Below are 13,671 nucleotides of genomic sequence, written 5' to 3' on the forward strand. Positions count from 1 at the left end.
CGCAGTACAAACGGAATCCACAAGAAGAGTCAAAGGCAAGCCGATCAGTACCCAATAAAGCAGAGGAACAAAACAGTGGTGGTGAGGTGGAGGAGTGGTGAGAACCAATACTCTGGCACCTTAATGGCGCCAGAGTGAGGTTTAAATACCTGCAGATGCACTCTAATTGGAGCAGGGGTTTTCAGACGACCAGACGTAGCTGATCGCCGATGGCAGAAAGAGCTGGCGCAAAGGGACGCGGTACACAGCGCATGCGTACTCTGTGCCGTCAGTACCCCGGAAGAACGTCCCATTGCCTGAGCGAGCACCACCAGGTGACCGTCTCCGGTACCTATGCCGGGTGCGGAGGCAGCGTCTGACAGAAGCGATGGCACGTTACCTTTGTACATGTTTTCCTTGCAGTTTTGCTTTGTTTTACTGCAAGTTGTCCTCAGTGCTCTATGGAAGTGCAATGGATGGACTGAGACTGCCAGCACTGGGAGCCAGCTCTCCGATTCAGGTAGAGGGGGAGAAGGGGGATATGTTCCAGAGGATGTCTCTACTTAGTCAACCCTGCCCCTCATCTGAAGCAACCATGAAGTAGACAGTCCCACACCTCCCAGTCATTTACCATAATTTATTCCAAAATTCTTCACTCTTACTGGTCACCTATGTTGTGATCATCGCCCAACCACCAAGCACCAGCATCACTGTCCAATTTATCTAAATGGCGTCCAAACTGCCCGAGATACGGCAGTGGAGGACTCGGATGAGTGGACCCCCGGAACAAATTGGGGTCTATAAGTGTATTTGGTAGATGACCTCACAGACAGTGGTCTCCTTCTGACGGGGTTTCTGGGCACATCGGATAATGATTGAATTCCACCGATTATCATGCTTGTTGTGGGGTCTCACAGACAGTAATATTGGCACGTATATATGGACACCTCAAGACAGTTTATGTCACCAAACTATAAGCAAAACCCAGAGGCAACATTTCATACTAGAGAATTAGATAATTCTTACCAGCCTGCACGTGGACTTTGCCAAAAAGTTTGGAGGGGAGGCATCATAATAAAATATTCATCATGATGATACTTTTCTCTTACCTTGATATATATTCATAGTTGTCCGCTCTCCCAGAATGTCTGTGATTATTGGAAGAGTAGGCAAATCTCCCAGAAGTTGGCTCATCAGACAGCAAAGTGAAGGCCAAGGGTTTAATTTAAACATTAAAATGCAAATTTTGCGTACACGCAAAAAATGCGTCTGTACACTTACATTTCTACGGCTGTATTTAAGTTGCGTGTATCTTAAGGTATGGTTATCGTCATCAGCAACTCAGAAACTTGTACCAGGCCTATAGGATACATAAAGATACTGCTCCAAACAGACGTGTCTTAACGGTATATGAAAGTGTTATCTGGAGCCTTCATTTTTAGAGATGCTCACTGACCGCCGTGAAGTGGTTTGGGTTTTGGATCTGGATTAGCTTCGTGTTTTGGTTTTGGCAAAACCGCCCTCGTGTGTTTTGGTTTTGTATTTTTTAGAAAAAAATCTTAAAATATGCTAAAATCACATCATTTTGCTCTTTTTTTTGTTCTTACGTTATTATTAACCTCAATAACACTAATTTTAAGTTGTTTGCAGTCAATTTTGACCACCTCACAGGTCACAATATTATTTTCATACACTTTCAAACAAAGACTGCAGCGACCTGGCTGGATGGTAAGCGTCAGAGCAATGACACAAACACACGGCAGTTCCTAGCACATCTAGGAAACATTGGCACACAGCAGTGGCAGAAAAGAAAAATGGTGCAAGATGGAATTTTCCTTGGGACCGCCCTCCTTCCCACCCACTGTTATGTTGGCTCTTAAAAAGGAATCCAAAACTCGCAAGATCCGACGACGTAACAATGACGATTGCCTCGTTTTCAAATCTGAGGACGCGCGAAAGTATGGATCTGCTAAGTTCGAGTATGTTCGGTTCTCAGGAAACCGAGCCTGAGCATCTCTATCCATTATATCATAATGCGAATCACATTATCAAGTCCCGCTCACATTTTATTATCACACCTTCATCAGGAGAGTAGGTATGTACGCATTTCTGTGAGGTAAACGTGTATACCTGTATGTGACAGCAACAAAAACATATTTTTCTTATTCACAAAATAATAAAGAAACTCTATGTATCTGACACCAGACCTGTTTAATGAGAGGATTTTCCCATGTTTTGAATTATTAGCAATTACAGAGTCATTGGGACCTTTACGAATCTGATATTTTTGTGTGTAAAATATTTATAGGAATTACGGAATGCACGATCCGCTATAAATCTGAGCTGTATTTAATGGGAGTATTTTATACCATTAACTGTCATTACAGAGCTTTGTACCGTCTGAGAAAGGCTGTTATTAGAGTAAAGTGGAGGGTATAATTTAGGAGGCTGAGAATACACGGGATACCTGTTCCTGGGGGTAAGAACTGACAACAATACCCTGTTTGTAAGATTATTATGATGTGTCTGTCATTATTATCCATTCTTTGTCTGCTGCTATTACATTTAACTCTATGAGTTCTAAGAACATGTTGCTGCCTTTTGAAAATAATGCTCTGAGTTAAACACAGTCCTCTGTTTATTCAGCACAGAACAGTTCAACTTTCTCCTGACAAATGCCAGTCTGTCTGCGCATAAGGGGCCTGATTCATTAAGGATCTTAACTTGAGAAACTTCTTATTTCAGTCTCCTGGACAAAACCATGTTACAATGCAAGGGGTGCAAATTAGCATTATGTTTTGCACATAAGTTAAATACTTCCTGTTTTTTCATGTAGCACAAAAATATCAACTTTAAATTTCAGTGTACAAATAAGCTTTCAAGTATTTGTGTGCTATAAGAAAAAACAGGCAGTATTTAACTTATGTGCAAAACAGAATACTAATTTGCACCCCTTGCATTGTAATATGGTTTTGTCCAGGAGTCTGAAATAAGAAGTTTCTCAAGTTAAGATCCTTAATGAATCAGGCCCAAAATTTTTATGGTTTTGAAGTGACAATAAGGAACATCAAAATAACATGATGTTAACTAAAATCCCGAATAAGGCTAAGCAGATAATATATCCGATCCTCTCTACTTCGGGTGCCAAAGGAGTCTGAATTTTGGAAAACTAAGCATTGTCAGTTAAATATTTCTGGTGTAAAAAATGGGGACTGTCTGGGAGAACCAGGACACATGGTAGAACTGACGGTGAACTTTTGTTTCATGTCTGTCTACCCTAGAGACAGGAGAGATGCCATCTTCAATTACATGAACCCTATCTCGCAAAAGTCCCTTTGTGGGGTGTACCCGGATCCCCACAAGGGTTGGATACATGTAAAAAACATTGAGTATAGCTTCAATCAAATATGTGAATGGAATGGTTGGGGGAGGATCAGACTGTGGGTTTCGGATAATTGGGGTGGGGCCTATTTTGTCCCGATTTTTTCCCTTTTATAATGTATGTATGTACGTATGTATGTAGGCATGCAGACCTAGACAAGCCTTTTACTCATCAATCTGAGAAACCTCATCCCATGAGAATGTTTATTCAGTACGGTACAAATGTACAAATGTCTGAAAAGAGCTGAGAAGTGTTGAACACTTTTGTTAACAAATAGCCATCAAAACAGCCATAAGCCAGTTGCAGTACACTGACAACCCGTATTACGCTGCTAAATAGCCTCTCGTTAGGGCAGCTTTTTGTGAGGGTGCACAGGAGTTTGAATTCTCTGAGAATAAGGACTTTGTGATGTCAGGAGATGCAGCATGACATTCAGTGCTAAATATCTATCTATCTATATACTGTGTGTGTGTGTGTGATTATATATATATATATATATATATATATATATATATATATATATATATATATATATGTATATATATCATAATTCATAGAAATATAACTCTAGTAATCTTCACATTAAATTTAGATTAAGTGGGAGCCTCAGTCTTAAGGAAAAATGTTGTTAACAACGTGTAAAATATACTATCATCTCCCCAAAAAATATCACCAGACAATTGGCACACCCCTTGGACATCCTATAATACTGCTATCACATTTTGAGGATTATTACTTGTAGTCTTATGCTGTCTGTCTGAGAAGCCACTTTAAGGATCCAACACATTTCTTAAACTTGATACAAGATATTGGGTGAAAAGAAACATATTACTTTGTAACGTGATAAACAGTCACTTTACAAAAGGGGTTTAAAGCAGTTGAATATTATATGTTAAAAGATGAGGGACTCTCCAAAAGCGTTAATTTATTCTTTACTTTATTTTTTTCATTTTGTCCCATAATTGTTTTGTTTTTGGACATGTTAACAATGTTCAAGGTCTTGGGATGGCCATGAGCTCCAGGCTCGCCCCAAGCTTTGCCAACATGTACCTGGATATGTGACCATTAACATGGCAGCAGGTTTGGGGCCAACCTAGCGCTCTATGGACACTACTTAGACAATCTTTTTATAATTTGGGAGGGTGCTTCACAGTCTATCATGGATTTTGTCACTCACTTGTATAATAATTTATATAATCTTTCACTTATTAGTACACATCACAAATCAAAGATTTCCTTTTTGGATATCACACTACATGTCTTTAATGAGAATTAGTACTGAAACCTTCTGTAAAGAAGTCGACTCAAGTAATTACATTACAAGAACAAGTATTACAGGGCAACCGTTGGCGAACAACTGAATTCCCCCAATATGTCAATAAGTTAATTTTAAATAGTGATAGTTTGTCACGAGCCACCGCGCTACTCACAACGGCTCGGCTGTTTGTTGTTCTGGCCACGACTCGGCTGTTCCCTTGAGAGCCGGGACGTCACTTTCAGCCATTGCGTTGTCTATGTGACTGGGACTCTCTTATCAGTTTGCCACATCCCAGGATTAATATCGGACTGGTGGGACTTGTACGCCAGACATCATTAATTAATTACCTCCCTCCTGTGGCGATTGTGGGGCTCATTCTTGGCCCCTTCTTATCGGCTACCAGTATTATTATTTCATAATCAGCTCCTGGTTACTCTGCCTGAATTCTGACTGATCTTTGTCGTGACCCTTAGCTAGTATTTGGACCCTGTCTGTTTGCCGATTGCCCTGACCTCTGCCTGTACACTTGACTTCCCTTGCTAGCAACCTGCCCTGATCTCCAGGCAGCCTCAGACTATTCTGTTTGCTTCGGACCCACGACCCATTGCACCACTCCTACCTCCTGCGCTACGGTCTCTGAACATAAGCTCCTACTTCCTAGGGGTTAAGTCCTGCGGGCATCTGAGTACCTGCGAGCATAACCAGCTCTACGGGAAAGGCGATAACTATAAGTGAAGACTTCTACCTCCTGTTTTATGAGTACATGTTAGAGCCGTCAGCCGTAAAATACCGGTTTTGGTTATTTATAACATTTGTGAATAAATACACAATTGTGGACTTGTAATTAACCTGATTTATATATCTCTTTCTTTCATTATTTTTTTTGTCTTAATCCAACAGTGTATTCCCTAATAGATTGCAGCTTAGCCGTGGTCACTTAGTAAATGATGTGATGAAACTCCTGATTTTCACCATCACATAAAGAGCCAGAATCATGTGGTTTTACCTGGTAACTTGCTGGCTGATAACAGTTGCTATGAATGGGAGTTGTACACAGTTTATCGAGGGAGTTGCAGCTCTTTAACCTGCTATCTGTGTAGGATAAGAGGGTGTGGGCGTTGTTACTGTTGCTGGTAAATGTTTGGTTCTTTCAACAAGCTGAAAGTTTATAAGGAAAGAGCTATATATGTGTAAATAAGTATTGTTTTTCAAACAGATTTTGTGAGATAATCACTGAATAACTGATGCCTGGACTGGCATATTATATACATTATTATATACATTGGCAGATTTATCAGGTGGCTATATAAGGAAGCAGGAAAATGGTGCCCATGGAAACAAAATACACATGTTGCTTCCACTTTAGAACAATACTTGACTTCAATAGTGAAGTGGAAGGGTCCTGATTGACGCAATCTGCTGTGAATTGCGCCATCTTGTTTCCGACCCCGCTGCAAGATGACACGAATTGTGGTACTGGCGCAATTCTAGGTAGGGCCATTATGACGTAAACTGCACCATGACGCACCCCACATATGAACCTGGGACTTCCCACTCCAGAATTCTTAGCAAATTCTTACTAAACACTCATTAATTTGTCATTTAACGAACACCAGGGGGTATATTTACTAAACTGCAGGTTTGAAAAAGTGGAGATGTTGCCTATAGCAACCAATCAGATTCTAGCTGTTATTTTGTAGCATGTACTAAATAAATAATAACTAGAATCTGATTGGTTGCTATAGGCAACATCTCCACTTTGTTCAAACCAGCAATTTGGTAAATATACCCCTAAATCTGAATTCAAACATGACATCATCACTGCTTTCTTTGTACAACAACCTGCCTGTAATTTTACATTGAAAACCTAAACACTATTCACATATAAATAAACCACCAATATATAGTAACTGCTAAAATAGATATAAATGTGCCCCAAAGTAATTATACAAGTCACAAACCCATCATGCTATTAATGCAAATACAACCATATATATTATACATATATATGTAGGTGTCTTCCTGGAGGAATAAGATAAAGGTGTCTTCGGATCAGTAACAACGCTGGTTACTTGTGGAGATCTGCATAACCCCACCTGCAGGAAAGAGCTGAGCTCCTCCAGAAATCAATGTAAGGTGTTCTACCAGGGAGACGGCGATGAGCTCACTGGCTCCAGGGAAGGTTGCACCTGGGAGATTGATCGCGCACAAGCACACAGAAAGCAGAGTAAATCCTGACCGAAACCGGAGAGAGTGAGAGGAGGAGCTGCTGAACTTTGCCCCACGCTGGGAGGGGCTGATTCACCTGTCACAGCGGCAGATACCTGTCCACAGTAGCCAGACTCACCTGGATGCAGGGATGCGCAAGGATAGATGCGTTAGCGCAGCGATGACGCAGCGCTATAACGCGACATCGGGAAGGTAGGCTGACCTGCCTAAGGCATAGAGGTAAGCAACTTGCTGGTCTTCACCTGTTGTGGGACTACAAGTCCCATTAGGCTTTACTGGGACGCCTAAACCGGCTATTTGTAATAGAGGGCAATGTGAGGGTGGGAGATAGTATCTACACATATATATTACACTTTTGGAGAAGGGGTTAATTGGGATGTAGTCTTGGAATTAACCTACTGACAGTGGTTAATTCTTGTAACCTGTTGTCCCCAATACATGTGAGTCACTGGAAGGCGTTGCCACATGTCAGTAATCCTTCTAACTGAGCATCGGATTCTGTGTCTGATGGATGGGAACAGGTCTCCCACCTCACCTGGGGGCAGTTTCTGTAGGTCCCCTGGAGTCGGGTGCATGTGGAGGAGAGAGGGGGCAGATTGTAGGCTGTCATGAAGCCAATCTGGACCAGTAGTTCTGGCTATGGCCACAACTAAGACTGGCAATCTCTGTCTCTCCAGCTGTTCTGCAACTACAAGTTCCAGCATGCCCTGATGACCATAGCCAATGTGTAGGTCCAAAATTGGACAAGCGCAGAGCTGTAGACTGACTGGAGTTATTTTATTTTAGGATATGCTTGTGCAACTTAAGGTTCACCAGCTGCCTTGGAACTACAAGTATCAGAATACTTTACTTGGGATGTTGGATCTTTTGCCTCATTTTTTTCTTGGGGTTTGTTTTTTACACAATTTCTGTTTTGATAATTTTTTATCTATGTTTAATTTTAAACTGTGCAGTTTTCTCCAGTTAATTCTCATTTCTAACAGAACAGCAGATGTAGCATGAATAAGTGTAAAATCCTCTGTGGGTTTTTTTTCTACTGCAACTTCCTGAAACTGTGTAATAAAACAATATAGTCTGTTTACAGTGTCAGTCAGTGCTCTGTGCCTGGCTGCAGGTGTTTTGTGTATAAACAAAATATGACCTTGTGTTTGGAATTCACCTCCAGGTAAAATCCTTGTGGTCAGCAGGTCAGCTGCTTATTTTAACTCTATGACTAGATATGAATGTAGTTTCCTGGGCTGCTATCTTTATAGAGGAACAGGTGCACAAAGAGGGTTTTTTTTTTTTTACAAACACTGGATAAGTCCGCTTTTATAAGAGAGAATATTTATGTATCTGCTACATATTTTGTTATTCATGGAAAACTAGTGCTTTTTATTGGGAGGGGGAAGGGGGGTGTCTGATCGTAAAAATGTCACACCTGGTGTGTGTGTGTGTGTGTATATGTATATGTGTATATATATATATATATATATATATATATATATATATATATATATATATATATATATATATATATGAGACCTTTAAAAAATAAATAGATAGAAACCTTTCATTTTGACTACAGAACCGCTTCTTTTCATGTATGTTATTACTTTTTAATTTCCATAAAAACATTCTTCATAAAAATGTCACAGCTGAATAACACTTTTTAATATAAGGTTGGAACCACTGGGAGAGCTCTATTCTGTCTTTTGTGTGTACTCAATAAGTTGAGCCCGCCCACTTTTGTGTCACATGATTCATTTTGAAAGTGTTCCAGGATGTAATGCAGCATAGTCTGTGAGAGCATAAAGCACCTAGATATGAGGAAGCTCATTCTAATAAAACTGTTATCTTAACTTAGCTCTGGGGAGAAATTGGAAGAAACTGGGACCTGTCAAACATTTTAGAGTGTAATAGATCAGGTCATGTTGGGGTGTAGTGTCCTATGTCTGTATACAGTGTAATAGAATTGTATTATGATCATGTCCAGTGGTCAGGTCATGTTGGGGATGTAGTGTCCTATGTCTGTATACAGTGTAATAGAATTGTATTATGATCATGTCCAGTGGTCAGGTCATGTTGGAGGTGTAGTGTCCTATGTCTGTATACAGTGTAATAGAATTGTATTATGATCATGTCCAGTGGTCAGGTCATGTTGGGGATGTAGTGTCCTATGTCTGTATACAGTGTAATAGAATTGTATTATGATCATGTCCAGTGGTCAGGTCATGTTGGGGTGTAGTGTCCTATGTCTGTATACAGTGTAATAGAATTGTATTATGATCATGTCCAGTGGTCAGGTCATGTTGGGGATGTAGTGACCTATGTCTGTATAGAGTGTAATAGAATTGTATTATGATCATGTCCAGTGGTCAGGTCATGTTGGGGGTGTAGTGTCCTATGTCTGTATACAGTGTAATAGAATTGTATTATAATCATGTCCAGTGGTCAGATCATGTTGGGGTAGAGATGTTCACTGTCCCCCGTGTTTTGGTTCTGGTTCTGGATTAGGTTTGTGTTTTGGTTTTGAATCAGTATTTTTTAGAAAAATAGCAAAAATATGCTAAAATCACATAATTTTGCTCCCCCCCCCCCCCCGCCCCCACATTATTATTAACCTCAATAACATTAATTGCGAGTCATTTCATTTTCATCCACTTTCGGACAAAGACTGCAGCGAGCTGGCTGGATCCTAAGCGACAGAGCAATGACACAAACACACGGCAGTTCATAGCACATCTAGGAAACATTTCCACACAGCAGTGGCAGAAAAGAAAAGTGGTGCAAGATTGAATTGTCCTTGGCCCCTCTCACCCACCCTTGTGTAAGATATTGAAAGGGACATGTACAGTTTAATAAAGCAAGCACTCCAGTGACAAGGAGTGCTGCTTTTGTGGCTGAAGTGCTTGGTTTTTTGGACCCCCGCAAAACAAGCTACCAATAGCTTAGCTGCCTTAAGCCCACAAGTGCTGTCAATGAACTGTACATTATTAAACCATGTATGCTCGTGCTGCATCTTTAATCTCCTTCTCCTCTGTGGATACCTCCCTGTCCTCCCTGAAGAACTGCTAAACTTATGTAGACACAGGAATGGATATTACAACTGGAGTGGCATTACATCTGCTTCAGACAGACTCTGACACGGAACATGTGGGCAGCATGGAATCTGTCATGTTTGAATACGCTGCACTGAACAGAGATTTAAACCAATATATAGATGCAGTTCAGGAGACCGTATTTAAGTTAAAACGTGATCCACCGGATGAAATCCCAGATTTAAAAGAGCTTGTACACAAGAGATACACTGCGCTTCAGAAGAATAATACAGAGGAGGCCCTGAGGCAGGATGATAAATATGTCCAGTTTAAATAACAGCTAAGAGACCTGAGATAACAAATGGGTTTGTCACCGGCCCCTGCAGACTAAGCTTTGGAAGATGAAGACGAGGAGATTGCGTCACCCAGAGAACTCCTATAACACATTTGGAGATAGTGAACCCAGTGAAAAACAAACTATGTGGTCACACGTATGAGAGAGAAGCATTTGAAAAGTAGGATTGAAATCAAACTTCAGAAGGGTAAATCCTCCAGGTGTCCAAAAATTGTCTGTGATCACACTGACATGAGTGTATCGGATCTTGTTCCAGGGAATGTGCTAAAAAGAGCCATTGACATTCACAGCAAAAAGCAAGGTCATCACTGATCTTAGAATTGGCCCCAATCCCAAAAAATTCAAATATAGTTAGGTACCTTTGACATAAAGTGCAGAGTACAAACACTTTGTGCAATACTGATGAAACAGCAGCACAGTGGAAGGTTTGAGTTATACATATACACATCTATTTAGACATCCATGCTTACATTCTGCAAGCAACGTTGTTCTTTGTTATTAAAACATCTAGGTAACATTGGCACACAGCGGTAGCTGAAAGGAAAAGTGGTGCAAGATGGGATTGTCCTTGGGAAGTTTCCCTTTACAATGCAGCGCCGCTTTAAATTTAAGCGCTGAAGTGGCTGAACACGCCGGAGATGAAGAATCCGGAGATTCATACATTTACCCCCTGATGTCAAAATGTTTATTTGCATCATCCCTGGGTCTCTTGGGAAAGCTAAGTTTTCTCCTAGCAGCAGTTCACAGAGAAACTGAAGGAGGAGACGCCATCCTGTTACATAACACTTGAGCTGTCATCTTGCTCACCAGGAGCTACTTGAATCTCTTGAGATCTGGGTCCGTTGGAAACAAAGAGAAGACATAGCTCTTAAACCGAGGATCAAGCACAGTTGCCAAAATGTAGTGATCCGATTTCAAGACTTTGATAACTCTTGGAACCTGGCGAGGCAAATAAAGTACTTGATCTACAAATCCGACATACTTAGCGTAATTGCTTTGTTTTATCTCCTTCAGTTTCTCAAGCTGCTTTTCCAAAAGTCTAATTAAGAGAATCAATTGGCTCAAGTTAGCAGTGTCTGAACTCACTTCACAGGTAACTACTTCGATTGGTTTCAACACCTTGCACAACGCTGAAAGTATTCTCCACTGCGCTTGAGTAAAATACCCCCACTCCTTTCCCAAAATCATGGCATGTGGAGTAAGCGTGGATGGCTTTTCGCTGTTCCTCCATCCTCCGAAGCATATACAGGGTGGAATTTCACCTTGTTACCACCTCTTGCTTCAGTTGGTGGCAGGGCAAATTAAATTGCTCTTGTAGCTGCTGCAATCTCGTACATGCTGTTGCTGAATGCCAGAAATGTCCAGATACTTTACGGGCCAAAGACTGCATCTCCTGCACGTCCCTGTAATTTTTTAAAAAGCTCTGCACCACCAAGTTATATTGTGTGAGCAAAATGGGGAATGTGATGAAATTCACCCAGCTGTAATGCTCTCACAATATTGGTGGCGGCAGAAATTACATATCCTGAGGAGAGTCCAAGCGGGTTAAGCCATGTTGCAATAACATCCCTTAGTTTTTGTAACATTGTTAGCTGTATGCCTCTTAGTGAATCCGGTAATACACAGAGTAGCCTGCCTCTGAGCATTGTGACGTACTTGGGTACATGCTGCTGCTGTTCCTGCTGGTGAAGGCGAATCACCAACCCAGTGGGCTGTCGCAGTCATATAATCTTTAGTTTGCCCAGTTCCGCTTGTCTACATATCTGTCTTTAAGTGTACAGTGGGTAGAATGGCATTTTGTAGCCCAATAATTACATGTTTACGAACCTTCTGTTCGAGGTGAGGAATAGCTTTTCTACTGAAATAGTGCTGTGAATGAATTTGGTAACAGGGACACAAGACCTCAAGTAACTGTCTAAAAGCAGCTGCATTAATAGTGGATATTAGATGCAGATCTAATACTAGCATAGTAGCTTTGCGACTGGGTGACAGCTTTCATACTTGCTTCCTCTTGCAAAGGATTGTTTAACAGTCACTTGTTGTAAACTACTAGTAGTCTTCTTCTTGCTCTGCTTCTGGATTGAAGATCCACCCCCAGCATCAGCAGCAGTGAGACTAACGCTCAAGAACTCTTCTGAGGAATCCTGGATAGTGGAGGAGTCATCTAGCCTTAGCAACTTGGATGCAGGACTAACTCCGATCACTACTGAGGATATTTATGAGGAAGGTGTTGTGGGTGTAGATTGCAGGTGCTGGGATCTACCTGAGACTTTATGGCATAAACGCGCTTCAAATGGCGTAACATGGATGAGGTCCCTAGATGGTTAATGTCCCTACCTCTACTGACTGTTGCTTTACAACCACTAAAAATTATCCAGGATTTGGATAAAAATAATTACACACATAAGAGGTGGATTTTTTGGGTTTTATGTCCAGCCATGACAATGGCCTTTTATCACGTGCAAGAACTGCTTCCACTGGTGCAGGACTTACACAAACAACATCATCCTCATTAGCGCCCTCGTCAGCTACACAAATATCTCCCTCATCCTGTTGCAATTCCAAAGTGGCATCCTCAATTTGTGCATCACCGGCTATACTTGGGCTGCTCATCCACAGATCTGCAGAAATGCTGAAAGGAGACTTTATGGGTACAGTATCAGAAAGGTCAGGATTACACATAGCACTCGTGGATTTGTATCATTTCTGAATCTGAACATACATTTTCCTTTAATGCCTCTTACTGTTTTTTTCCAGCTTGGCTTTTACACATAAAAGTATATGGGCACCACTTTTTGAATCAGAATGACAAGGTCTTGCTTGGTCATCCCTGACCTTACAAGAAGATGCCTCAGGGACCGTTGCAGAACTAGCACTCGTTGAGAAAGGCGACTGCCTGATTCTTTCCATCCCATTGTGTAGAATAGCATGTTGACAGTTATCTTCTTTCTGCAGTTAGATTTGCCTGGATAACAGGTCTTTTTTTCTTTACCAAGGTAAAAGGTGTTTTTTTACATTTTTTTGTTTCCCTGACTTAAAAACACTATGTACTTTAACATAGGGTTTAGCAGATGACGTAGAAGGATTACTATCACCATGACTGGTGCCAGCAGCTGCTTGGTGCTCCTGGTCTTCTCTGTACTGCTGTGAATCCATTTTGATAACACAGTACAATGTGACTGCAGATTTTGAAGAACACTGACTGCTCGATTTCTATTTCAGCAAAGACAATTGGCAATGGAGCAATGGCACGTAGACTGGCAACAACACTGGGACCTCTCCTGTTTCTGTGTGAGCTATAACTCAGTAGAATGTCACTGGAGACTTTTAAACTGCCACCCCTCCTCTTTCTGTTTTAGATATGACGCTGCCCAACTGCACTACACTGCCAAGAACCGTGCTACCCCTTCTGTGTCCCTCTGTGAAATGGCGCCTGATTGCCGTGGAG

The 13,671-nt window shown here is 41.2% G+C and overlaps 1 protein-coding gene across 3 annotated transcripts in view; it reads left to right on the plus strand.

The window, feature by feature from the left end:
* The window catches only part of CCDC68 (coiled-coil domain containing 68), a 47,597-nt gene that overhangs the window by 2,021 nt on the left and 31,905 nt on the right, over nt 1–13,671 (plus strand). Inside the window, exon 1 of one of the 3 annotated variants that reach the window (XM_075185379.1) lies at nt 2,402–2,458. The exons of 1 other annotated variant lie outside the window; for it this stretch is intronic. The gene's annotated coding sequence lies outside the window, so the exon portion shown is untranslated. Of the gene's footprint in view, nt 1–2,401; nt 2,459–6,738; nt 7,068–13,671 lie in introns of those variants that run through there. One more of the 3 variants, XM_075185361.1, reaches the window with a different exon arrangement.

Source organism: Mixophyes fleayi, chromosome 1 (genome assembly GCF_038048845.1).
Source record: "Mixophyes fleayi isolate aMixFle1 chromosome 1, aMixFle1.hap1, whole genome shotgun sequence".
NCBI lineage: Eukaryota > Metazoa > Chordata > Amphibia > Anura > Limnodynastidae > Mixophyes > Mixophyes fleayi.